Consider the following 14,062-nt stretch of genomic DNA (forward strand, 5'->3'; position numbering starts at 1 on the left):
GGGAAGCCTGGAAACCCCTTTCCATGAAAGTGTTTCTCGCCTGTCACTGCTTAGGGCTACATCAAGAGGAAACAAAACATAGAGATAGAACGTGAAACTACTTTATTGTGTGAAGTTTCAAGAACCTAGCACAAACCGTGTTGGATTTAGAGTTCCAAATACATCTATCAATATAGGAGAAAACAGAGTGAAACCTAAAAATTCAAACTGTTACTGGAAACGAACGCTTCAACATAGAAGAACGATATTTGGGGAACCAAGTCGCCTTCATATACTGATCATTACCTGAAAGTATCATCCAGTTTGGCTTAAATAATATTTGCTGAGATTTCTGGACATTCATAATTTTGGGAAGCCTGGCAACCCCTTTCCATGAAAGTGTTTCTCGCCAGTCACTGCTTAGGGCTACATCAAGTGGAATCAAAACATAGGGATAGAACGTGAAACTACTTTATTGTGTCAAGTTTCAAGAAGCTAGCACAAACCGTGTTGGATTTAGAGTTCCAAATACATCTATCAATATAGGAGAAAACAGAGTGAAACATAAAAATTCAAACTGTTACTGGAAATGAACGCTTCAACATAGAAGAACGAAATTTGGGGAACCAAGTCACCTTAGTGTACTGATCATTACCTGAAAGTATCATCCTGTTTGGGTGAAAAAATATTTGCTGAGATTTCTGGAGATTCGTAATTTTGGGAAGCCTGGCAACCCCTTTCCATGAAAGTGTTTCTCGCCTGTCACTGCTGAGGTCTACATCAAGAGGAAACAAAACATAGAGACAGAACGCGAAACTACTTTATTGTGTCAAGTTTCAAGAAGCTAGCACAAACCGTGTTGGATTTAGAGTTCCAAATACATCTATCAATATAGGAGAAAACAGAGTGAAACCTAAAAATTCAAACTGTTACTGGAAACGAACGCTTCAACATAGAAGAACGAAATTTGGGGAACCAAGTCGCCTTCGTGTACTGATCATTACCTGAAAGTATCATCCAGTGTGGGTGAAAAAATATTTGCTGAGATTTCTGGAGATTCGTAATTTTTGGAAGCCTGGCAACCCCTTTCCATGAAAATGTTTCTCGCCAGTCACTGCTTAGAGCTACATCAAGAGGAATCAAAACATAGAGATAGAACGTGAAACTACTTTATTGTGTCAAGTTTCAAGAAGCTAGCACAAACCGTGTTGGATTTAGAGTTCCAAATACATCTATCAATATAGGAGAAAACAGAGTGAAACCTAAAAATTCAAACTGTTACTGGAAACGAACGCTTCAACATAGAAGAACGAAATTTGGGGAACCAAGTCACCTAGTGTACTGATCATTACCTGAAAGTATCATCCTGTTTGGGTGAAAAAATATTTGCTGAGATTTCTGGAGATTCGTAATTTTGGGAAGCCTGGCAACCCCTTTCCATTAAAGTGTTTCTCGCCAGTCACTGCTTAGGGCTACATCAAGAGGAAACAAAACATAGAGACAGAACGTGAAACTACTTTATTGTGTCAAGTTTCAAGAACCTAGCACAAACCGTGTTGGATTTAGAGTTCCAAATACATCTATCAATATAGGAGAAAACAGAGTGAAACCTAAAAATTCAAACTGTTACTGGAAACGAACGCTTCAACATAGAAGAACGAAATTTGGGGAACCAAGTCGCCTTCGTGTACTGATCATTACTTGAAAGTATCATCCAGTGTGGGTGAAAAAAATATTTGCTGAGATTTCTGGAGATTCGTAATTTTGGGAAGCCTGGCAACCCCTTTCCATGAAAAAGTTTCTCGCCTGTCAGTGCTTAGGGCTACATCAAGAGGAATCAAAACATAGAGATAGAACGTGAAACTACTTTATTGTGTCAAGTTTCAAGAAGCTAGCACAAACCGTCTTGGATTTAGAGTTCCAAATACATCTATCAATATAGGAGAAAACAGAGTGAAACCTAAAAATTCAAACTGTTACTGGAAACGAACGCTTCAACATAGAAGAACGAAATTTGGGGAACCAAGTCACCTTAGTGTACTGATCATTACCTGAAAGTATCATCCTGTTTGGGTGAAAAAATATTTGCTGAGATTTCTGGAGATTCGTAATTTTGGGAAGCCTGGCAACCCCTTTCCATGAAAGTGTTTCTCGCCAGTCACTGCACAGGGCTACATCAAGAGGAAACAAAACATAGAGATAGAACGTGAAACTACTTTATTGTGTCAAGTTTCAAGAAGCTAGCACAAACCGTGTTGGATTTAGAGTTCCAAATACATCTATCAATATAGGAGAAAACAGAGTGAAACCTAAAAATTCAAACTGTTACTGGAAACGAACGCTTCAACATAGAAGAACGAAATTTGGGGAACCAAGTCGCCTTAGTGTACTGATCATTACCTGAAAGTATCATCCAGTTGGGGTGAAAAAATATTTGCTGAGATTTCTGGAGATTCGTAATTTTGGGAAGCCTGGCAACCCCTTTCCATGAAAGTGTTTCTGGCCAGTCACAGCTTAGGGCTTCGTCAAGAGGAATCAAAACAGAGATAGAACGTGAAACTACTTTATTGTGTCAAGTTTCAAGAAGCTAGCACAAACCGTGTTGGATTTAGAATTCCACATACATCTATCAATATAGGAGAAAACAGAGTGAAACCTAAAAATTCAAACTGTTACTGGAAACGAACGCTTCAACATAGAAGAACGAAATTTGGGGAACCAAGTCGCTTTCGTGTAGTGATCATTACCTGAAAGTATCATCCAGTTGGGGTGAAAAAATAATTGCTGAGATTTCTGGAGATTCGTAATTTTGGGAAGCCTGGCAACCCCTTTCCATGAAAGTGTTTCTCGGGAGTCACTGCTTAGGGCTACATCAAGAGGAATCAAAACATAGAGATAGAACGTGAATCTACTTTATTGTGTCAAGTTTCAAGAAGCTAGCACAAACCGTGTTGGATTTAGAGTTCCAAATACATCTATCAATATAGGAGAAAACAGAGTGAAACCTAAAAATTCAAACTGTTACTGGAAACGAACGCTTCAACATAGAAGAACGAAATTTGGGGAACCAAGTCACCTTAGTGTACTGATCATTACCTGAAAGTATCATCCTGTTTGGGTGAAAAAATATTTGCTGAGATTTCTGGAGATTCGTAATTTTGGGAAGCCTGGCAACCCCTTTCCATGAAAGTGTTTCTCGCCAGTCACTGCTTAGGGCTACATCAAGAGGAAACAAAACATAGAGAAAGAACGTGAAACTACTTTATTGTGTCAAGTTTCAAGAAGCTAGCACAACCCGTGTTGGATTTAGAGTTACAAATACATCTATCAATATAGGAGAAAACAGAGTGAAACCTAAAAATTCAAACTGTTACTGGAAGCGAATGCTTCAACATAGAAGAACGAAATTTGGGGAACCAAGTCGCCTTCGTGTACTGATAATTACCTGAAAGTATCATCCAGTTTGGGTGAAAAAATATTTGCTGAGATTTCTGGAGATTCGTAATTTTGGGAAGCCTGGCAACCCCTTTCCATGAAAGTGTTACTCGCCAGTCACTGCTTAGGGCTACATCAAGAGGAAACAAAACATAGAGAAAGAACGTGAAACTACTTTATTGTGTCAAGTTTCAAGAAGCTAGCACAAACCGTGTTGGATTTAGAGTTACAAATACATCTATCAATATAGGAGAAAACAGAGTGAAACCTAAAAATTCAAACTGTTACTGGAAACGAACGCTTCAACATAGAAGAACGAAATTTGGGGAACCAAGTCGCCTTCGTGTACTGATAATTACCTGAAAGTATCATCCAGTTTGGGTGAAAAAATATTTGCTGAGATTTCTGGAGATTCGTAATTTTGGGAAGCCTGTCAACCCCTTTTTATGGAAGTGTTTCTCGCCTGTCACTGCTTAGGACTACATCAAGAGGAATCCAAACATAGAGATAGAATGTGAAACTACTTTATTGTGTCAAGTTTCAAGAAGCTAGCACAAACCGTGTTGGATTTAGAGTTCCAAATACATCTATCAATATAGGAGAAAACAGAGTGAAACCTAAAAATTCAAACTGTTACTGGAAACGAACGCTTCAACATAGAAGAACGAAATTTGGGGCACCAAGTCACCTTAGTGTACTGATCATTACCTGAAAGTATCATCCTGTTTGGGTAAAAATTATTTGCTGAGATTTCTGGAGATTCGTAATTTTGGGAAGCCTGTCAACCCCTTTTTATGGAAGTGTTTTTCGCCTGTCACTGCTTAGGGCTACATCAAGAGGAAAGAAAACATAGAGATAGAACGTGAAACTACTTTATTGTGTCAAGTTTCAAGAACCTAGCACAAACCGTGTTGGATTTAGAGTTCCAAATACATCTATCAATATAGGAGAAAACAGAGTGAAACCTAAAAATTCAAACTGTTACTGGAAACGAACGCTTCAACATAGAAGAACGAAATTTGGGGCACCAAGTCACCTTAGTGTACTGATCATTACCTGAAAGTATCATCCTGTTTGGGTGAAAAAATATATGCTGAGATTTCTGGAGATTCGTAATTTTTGGAAGCCTGGCAACCCCTATCCATGAAAGTGTTTCTCGCCAGTCACTGCTTAGGGCTACATTAAGAGGAAACAAAACATAGAGACAGAACGTGAAACTACTTTATTTTGTCAAGTTTCAAGAACCTAGCACAAACCGTGTTGGATTTAGAGTTCCAAATACATCTATCAATATAGGAGAAAACAGAGTGAAACCTAAAAATTCAAACTGTTACTGGAAACGAACGCTTCAACATAGAAGAACGAAATTTGGGGAACCAAGTCGCCTTCATGTACTGATCATTACCTGAAAGTGTCATCCAGTTTGGGTGAAGAAATATTTGCTGAGATTTCTGGAGATTCGTAATTTTGGGAAGCCTGGCAACCCCTTTCCATGGAAGTGTTTCTCGCCTGTCAATGCTTAGGGCTACATCAAGAGGAAACAAAACATAGGTATAGAATGTGAAACTACTTTATTGTGTCAAGTTTCAAGAAGCTAGCACAAACCGTGTTGGATTTAGAGTTCCAAATACATCTATCAATATAGGAGAAAACAGAGTGAAACCTAAATATTCAAACTGTTACTGGAAACGAACGCTTCAACTTAGAAGAACGAAATTTGGGGAACCAAGTCACCTTCGTGTACTGATCATTACCTGAAAGTATCATCCAGTTTGGGTGAAAAAATAATTGCTGAGATTTCTGGAGATTCTTAATTTTGGGAAGCTTGGCAACCCCTTTCCATGAAAGTGTTTCTCGCCAGTCACGGCTTAGGGCTACATCAAGAGGAATCAAAACATAGAGATAGAACGTGAAACTACTTTATTGTGTCAAGTTTCAAGAAGCTAGCACAAACCGTGTTGGATTTAGAGTTCCAAATACATCTATCAATATAGGAGAAAACAGAGTGAAACCTAAAAATTCAAACTGTTACTGGAAACGAACGCTTCAACATAGAAGAACGAAATTTGGGGAACCAAGTCACCTTAGTGTACTGATCATTACCTGAAAGTATAATCCTGTTTGGGTGAAAAAATATTTGCTGAGATTTCTGGAGATCCGTAATTTTGGGAAGCCGGGCAACCCCTTTCCATGAAAGTGTTTCTCGCCAGTCACTGCTTAGGGTTACATCAAGAGGAAACAAAACATGGAAACAGAACGTGAAACTACTTTATTGTGTCAAGTTTCAAGAAGCTAGCAAAAACCGTGTTGCATTTAGAGTTCAAATACATCTATCAATATAGGAGAAAACAGAGTGAAACCTAAAAATTCAAACTGTTACTGGAAACGAACGCTTCAACATAGAAGAACGAAATTTGGGGAACCAAGTCGCCTTAGTGTAGGGATCATTACCTGAAAGTATCATCCAGTTTGGGTGAAAAAATATTTGCTGAGATTTCTGGAGATTCGTAATTTTGGGAAGCCTGGCAACCCCTTTCCATGGAAGTGTTTCTCGCCTGTCACTGCTTAGGGCTACATCAAGAGGAAACAAAACATAGAGATAGAACGTGACACTACTTTATTGTGTCAAGTTTCAAGAAGCTAGCACAAACCGTGTTGGATTTAGAGTTCCAAATACATCTATCAATATAGGAGAAAACAGAGTGAAACCTAAAAATTCAAACTGTTACTGGAAACGAACGCTTCAACATAGAAGAACGAAATTTGGGGAACCAAGTCGCCTTCATGTACTGATCATTACCTGAAAGTATCATCCTGTTTGGGTGAAAAAAATATTTGCTGAGATTTCTGGAGATTCGTAATTTTGGGAAGCCTGGCAACCCCTTTCCATGAAAGTGTTTCTCGCCAGTCACTGCTTAGGGCTACATCAAGAGGAAACAAAACATAGAGATAGAACGTGAAACTGGTTTATTGTGTCAAGTTTCAAAAAGCTAGCACAAACCGTGTTGGATTTAGAGTTCCAAATACATCTATCAATATAGGAGAAAACAGAGTGAAACCTAAAAATTCAAACTGTTACTGGAAACGAACGCCTCAACATAGAAGAACGAAATTTGGGGAACAAGTCACCTTAGTGTACTGATCATTACCTGAAAGTATCATTCTGTTTGGGTGAAAAAATATTTGCTGAGATTTCTGGAGATTCGTAATTTTGGGAAGCCTGGCAACCCCTTTCCATGAAAGTGTTTCTCGCCTGTCACTGCTTAGGGCTACATTAAGAGGAAACAAAACACAGAGACAGAACGTGAAACTACTTTATTGTGTCAAGTTTCAAGAAGGTAGCACAAACCGTGTTGGATTTAGAGTTCCAAATACATCTATCAATATAGGAGAAAACAGAGTGAAACCTAAAAATTCAAACTGTTACTGGAAACGAACGCTTCAACATAGAAGAACGAAATTTGGGGAACCAAGTCGCCTTCGTGTACTGATCGTTACCTGAAAGTATCATCCAGTTTGGCTGAAAAAATATTTGCTTAGATTTCTGGAGATTCGTAATTTTGGGAAGCCTGGAAACCCCTTTCCATGAAAGTGTTTCTCGCCTGTCACTGCTTAGGGCTACATCAAGAGGAAACAAAACATAGAGATAGAACGTGAAACTACTTTATTGTGTGAAGTTTCAAGAACCTAGCACAAACCGTGTTGGATTTAGAGTTCCAAATACATCTATCAATATAGGAGAAAACAGAGTGAAACCTAAAAATTCAAACTGTTACTGGAAACGAACGCTTCAACATAGAAGAACGATATTTGGGGAACCAAGTCGCCTTCATATACTGATCATTACCTGAAAGTGTCATCCAGTTTGGCTTAAATAATATTTGCTGAGATTTCTGGACATTCATAATTTTGGGAAGCCTGGCAACCCCTTTCCATGAAAGTGTTTCTCGCCAGTCACTGCTTAGGGCTACATCAAGAGGAATCAAAACATAGGGATAGAACGTGAAACTACTTTATTGTGTCAAGTTTCAAGAAGCTAGCACAAACCGTGTTGGATTTAGAGTTCCAAATACATCTATCAATATAGGAGAAAACAGAGTGAAACATAAAAATTCAAACTGTTACTGGAAATGAACGCTTCAACATAGAAGAACGAAATTTGGGGAACCAAGTCACCTTAGTGTACTGATCATTACCTGAAAGTATCATCCTGTTTGGGTGAAAAAATATTTGCTGAGATTTCTGGAGATTCGTAATTTTGGGAAGCCTGGCAACCCCTTTCCATGAAAGTGTTTCTCGCCTGTCACTGCTGAGGTCTACATCAAGAGGAAACAAAACATAGAGACAGAACGCGAAACTACTTTATTGTGTCAAGTTTCAAGAAGCTAGCACAAACCGTGTTGGATTTAGAGTTCCAAATACATCTATCAATATAGGAGAAAACAGAGTGAAACCTAAAAATTCAAACTGTTACTGGAAACGAACGCTTCAACATAGAAGAACGAAATTTGGGGAACCAAGTCGCCTTCGTGTACTGATCATTACCTGAAAGTATCATCCAGTGTGGGTGAAAAAATATTTGCTGAGATTTCTGGAGATTCGTAATTTTTGGAAGCCTGGCAACCCCTTTCCATGAAAATGTTTCTCGCCAGTCACTGCTTAGAGCTACATCAAGAGGAATCAAAACATAGAGATAGAACGTGAAACTACTTTATTGTGTCAAGTTTCAAGAAGCTAGCACAAACCGTGTTGGATTTAGAGTTCCAAATACATCTATCAATATAGGAGAAAACAGAGTGAAACCTAAAAATTCAAACTGTTACTGGAAACGAACGCTTCAACATAGAAGAACGAAATTTGGGGAACCAAGTCACCTAGTGTACTGATCATTACCTGAAAGTATCATCCTGTTTGGGTGAAAAAATATTTGCTGAGATTTCTGGAGATTCGTAATTTTGGGAAGCCTGGCAACCCCTTTCCATTAAAGTGTTTCTCGCCAGTCACTGCTTAGGGCTACATCAAGAGGAAACAAAACATAGAGACAGAACGTGAAACTACTTTATTGTGTCAAGTTTCAAGAACCTAGCACAAACCGTGTTGGATTTAGAGTTCCAAATACATCTATCAATATAGGAGAAAACAGAGTGAAACCTAAAAATTCAAACTGTTACTGGAAACGAACGCTTCAACATAGAAGAACGAAATTTGGGGAACCAAGTCGCCTTCGTGTACTGATCATTACTTGAAAGTATCATCCAGTGTGGGTGAAAAAAATATTTGCTGAGATTTCTGGAGATTCGTAATTTTGGGAAGCCTGGCAACCCCTTTCCATGAAAAAGTTTCCCGCCTGTCAGTGCTTAGGGCTACATCAAGAGGAATCAAAACATAGAGATAGAACGTGAAACTACTTTATTGTGTCAAGTTTCAAGAAGCTAGCACAAACCGTCTTGGATTTAGAGTTCCAAATACATCTATCAATATAGGAGAAAACAGAGTGAAACCTAAAAATTCAAACTGTTACTGGAAACGAACGCTTCAACATAGAAGAACGAAATTTGGGGAACCAAGTCACCTTAGTGTACTGATCATTACCTGAAAGTATCATCCTGTTTGGGTGAAAAAATATTTGCTGAGATTTCTGGAGATTCGTAATTTTGGGAAGCCTGGCAACCCCTTTCCATGAAAGTGTTTCTCGCCAGTCACTGCACAGGGCTACATCAAGAGGAAACAAAACATAGAGATAGAACGTGAAACTACTTTATTGTGTCAAGTTTCAAGAAGCTAGCACAAACCGTGTTGGATTTAGAGTTCCAAATACATCTATCAATATAGGAGAAAACAGAGTGAAACCTAAAAATTCAAACTGTTACTGGAAACGAACGCTTCAACATAGAAGAACGAAATTTGGGGAAGCAAGTCGCCTTAGTGTAGTGATCATTACCTGAAATTATCATCCAGTTGGGGTGAAAAAATATTTGCTGAGATTTCTGGAGATTCGTAATTTTGGGAAGCCTGGCAACCCCTTTCCATGAAAGTGTTTCTGGCCAGTCACAGCTTAGGGCTTCGTCAAGAGGAATCAAAACAGAGATAGAACGTGAAACTACTTTATTGTGTCAAGTTTCAAGAAGCTAGCACAAACCGTGTTGGATTTAGAATTCCACATACATCTATCAATATAGGAGAAAACAGAGTGAAACCTAAAAATTCAAACTGTTACTGGAAACGAACGCTTCAACATAGAAGAACGAAATTTGGGGAACCAAGTCGCTTTCGTGTAGTGATCATTACCTGAAAGTATCATCCAGTTTGGGTGAAAAAATAATTGCTGAGATTTCTGGAGATTCGTAATTTTGGGAAGCCTGGCAACCCCTTTCCATGAAAGTGTTTCTCGGGAGTCACTGCTTAGGGCTACATCAAGAGGAATCAAAACATAGAGATAGAACGTGAATCTACTTTATTGTGTCAAGTTTCAAGAAGCTAGCACAAACCGTGTTGGATTTAGAGTTCCAAATACATCTATCAATATAGGAGAAAACAGAGTGAAACCTAAAAATTCAAACTGTTACTGGAAACGAACGCTTCAACATAGAAGAACGAAATTTGGGGAACCAAGTCACCTTAGTGTACTGATCATTACCTGAAAGTATCATCCTGTTTGGGTGAAAAAATATTTGCTGAGATTTCTGGAGATTCGTAATTTTGGGAAGCCTGGCAACCCCTTTCCATGAAAGTGTTTCTCGCCAGTCACTGCTTAGGGCTACATCAAGAGGAAACAAAACATAGAGAAAGAACGTGAAACTACTTTATTGTGTCAAGTTTCAAGAAGGTAGCACAACCCGTGTTGGATTTAGAGTTACAAATACATCTATCAATATAGGAGAAAACAGAGTGAAACCTAAAAATTCAAACTGTTACTGGAAACGAACGCTTCAACATAGAAGACCGAAATTTGGGGAACCAAGTCACCTTAGTGTACTGATCATTACCTGAAAGTATCATCCTGTTTGGGTGAAAAAATATTTGCTGAGATTTCTGGAGATTCGTAATTTTAGGAAGCTTGGCAACCCGTTTCCATGCAAGTGTTTCACACCAGTCACTGCTGAGGGCTACATCAAGAGGAAACAAAACATAGAGACAGAACATGAAACTACTTAATTGTGTCAAGTTTCAAGAAGCTAGCACAAACCGTGTTGGATTTAGAATTCCACATACATCTATCAATATAGGAGAAAACAGAGTGAAACCTAAAAATTCAAACTGTTACTGGAAACGAACGCTTCAACATAGAAGAACGAAATTTGGGGAACCAAGTCACTTTCGTGTAGTGATCATTACCTGAAAGTATCATCCAGTTTGGGTGAAAAAATAATTGCTGAGATTTCTGGAGATTCGTAATTTTGGGAAGCCTGGCAACCCCTTTCCATGAAAGTGTTTCTCGCCAGTCACTGCTTAGGGCTTCATCAAGAGGAATCAAAACATAGAGATAGAACGTGAATCTACTTTATTGTGTCAAGTTTCAAGAAGCTAGCACAAACCGTTTTGGATTTAGAGTTCCAAATACATCTATCAATATAGGAGAAAACAGAGTGAAACGTAAAAATTCAAACTCTTACTGGAAACGAACGCTTCAACATAGAAGAACGAAATTTGGGGAACCAAGTCACCTTAGTGTACTGATCATTACCTGAAAGTATCATCCTGTTTGGGTGAAAAAATATTTGCTGAGATTTCTGGAGATTCGTAATTTTGGGTAGCCTGGCAACCCCTTTCCATGAAAGTGTTTCTCGCCAGTCACTGCTTAGGGCTACATCATGAGGAATCAAAAAATAGAGATAGAACGTGAAACTATTTTATTGTGTCAAGTTTCAAGAAGCTAGCACAAACCGTGTTGGATTTATAGTTCCAAATACATCTATCAATATATTAGAAAACAGAGTGAAACCTAAATATTCAAACTGTTACTGGAAACGAACGCTTCACCATAGAAGAACGATATTTGGGGAACCAAGTCGCCTTCATGTACTGATCATTACCTGAAAGTATCATCCTGTTTGGGTGAAAAAATATTTGCTGAGATTTCTGGAGATTCGTAATTTTGGGAAGCCTGGCATCCCCTTTCCATGAAAGTGTTTCTCGCCAGTCACTGCTTAGGGCTACATCAAGAGGAAACAAAACATAGAGATAGAACGTGAAACTACTTTATTGTGTCAAGTTTCAAGAAGCTAGCACAAACCGTGTTGGATTTAGAGTTCCAAATACATCTATCAATATAGGAGAAAACAGAGTGAAACCTAAAAATTCAAACTGTTACTGGAAACGAACGCTTCAACATAGAAGAACGAAATTTGGGGAACCAAGTCACCTTAGTGTACTGATCATTACCTGAAAGTATCATCCAGTTTGGGTGAAAAAATATTTGCTGAGATTTCTGGAGATTCGTAATTTTGGGAAGCCTGGCAACCCCTTTCCATGAAAGTGTTTCTCGCCTGTCACTGCTTAGGGCTACATCAAGAGGAATCCAAACATAGAGATAGAACGTGAAAATACTTTATTGTGTCAAGTTTCAAGAAGCTAGCACAAACCGTGTTGGATTTAGAGTTCCAAATACATCTATCAATATAGGAGAAAACAGAGTGAAACCTAAAAATTCAAACTGTTACTGGAAACGAACGCTTCAACATAGAAGAACGAAATTTGGGGAACCAAGTCGCCTTAGTGTACTGATCATTACCTGAAAGTATCATCCAGTTTGGGTGAAAAAATATTTGCTGAGATTTCTGGAGATTCGTAATTTTGGGAAGCCTGGCAACCCCTTTCCATGAAAGTGTTTCTCGCCTGTCACTGCTTAGGGCTACATCAAGAGGAATCCAAACATAGAGATAGAACGTGAAACTACTTTATTGTGTCAAGTTTCAAGAAGCTAGCACAAACCGTGTTGGATTTAGAGTTCCAAATACATCTATCAATATAGGAGAAAACAGAGTGAAACCTAAAAATTCAAACTGTTACTGGAAACGAAAGCTTCAACATAGAAGAACGAAATTTGGGGAACCAAGTCGCCTTCGTGTACTGATCATTACCTTAAAGTATCATCCAGTTTGGGTGAAAAAATATTTGCTGAGATTTCTGGAGATTCGTAATTTTGGGAAGCCTGTCAACCCCTTTTTATGGAAGTGTTTCTCGCCTGTCACTGCTTAGGGCTACATCAAGAGGAAACAAAACATAGAGATAGAATGTGAAACTACCTTATTGTGTCAAGTTTCAAGAAGCTAGCACAAACCGTGTTGGATTTAGAGTTCCAAATACATCTATCAATATAGGAGAAAACAGAGTGAAACCTAAAAATTCAAACTGTTACTGGAAACGAACGCTTCAACATAGAAGAACGAAATTTGGGGCACCAAGTCACCTTAGTGTACTGATCATTACCTGAAAGTATCATCCTGTTTTGTGAAAAAATATATGCTGAGATTTCTGGAGATTCGTAATTTTTGGAAGCCTGGCAACCCCTATCCATGAAAGTGTTTCTCGCCAGTCACTGCTTAGGGCTACATTAAGAGGAAACAAAACATAGAGACAGAACGTGAAACTACTTTATTGTGTCAAGTTTCAAGAACCTAGCACAAACCGTGTTGGATTTAGACTTCCAAATACATCTATCAATATAGGAGAAAACAGAGTGAAACCTAAAAATTCAAAGTGTTACTGGAAACGAACGCTTCAACATAGAAGAACGAAATTTGGGGAACCAAGTCGCCTTAGTGTACTGATCATTACCTGAAAGTATCATCCAGTTTGGCTGAAAAAATATTTGCTGAGATTTCTGGAGATTCGTAATTTTGGGAAGCCTGGCAACCCCTTTCCATGAAAGTGTTTCTCGCCTGTCACTGCTTAGGACTACATCAAGAGGAATCCAAACATAGAGATAGAACGTGAAACTACTTTATTGTGTCAAGTTTCAAGAAGCTAGCACAAACCGTGTTGGATTTCGAGTTCCAAATACATCTATCAATATAGGAGAAAACAGAGTGAAACCTAAAAATTCAAACTGTTACTGGAAACGAACGCTTCAACATAGAAGAACGAAATTTGGGGAACCAAGTCACCTTAGTGTACTGATCATTACCTGAAAGTATCATCCAGTTTGGGTTAAAAAATATTTGCTGAGATTTCTGGAGATTCGTAATTTTGGGAAGCCTGGCAACCCCTTTCCATGAAAGTGTTTCTCGCCTGTCACTGCTTAGGGCTACATCAAGAGGAATCCAAACATAGAGATAGAACGTGAAACTATTGTGTCAAGTTTCAAGAAGCTAGCACAAACCGTGTTGGATTTAGAGTTCCAAATACATCTATCAATATAGGAGAAAACAGAGTGAAACCTAAAAATTCAAACTGTTACTGGAAACGAACGCTTCAACATAGAAGAACGAAATTTGGGGAACCAAGTCGCCTTCGTGTACTGATAATTACCTGAAAGTATCATCCAGTTTGGGTGAAAAAATATTTGCTGAGATTTCTGGAGATTCGTAATTTTGGGAAGCCTGTCAACCCCTTTTTATGGAAGTGTTTCTCGCCTGTCACTGCTTAAGGCTACATCAAGAGGAATCCAAACATAGAGATAGAATGTGAAACTACTTTATTGTGTCAA

Source organism: Spermophilus citellus (genome assembly GCF_964194105.1).
Source record: "Spermophilus citellus genome assembly, chromosome: 11".
Taxonomy (NCBI): domain Eukaryota; kingdom Metazoa; phylum Chordata; class Mammalia; order Rodentia; family Sciuridae; genus Spermophilus; species Spermophilus citellus.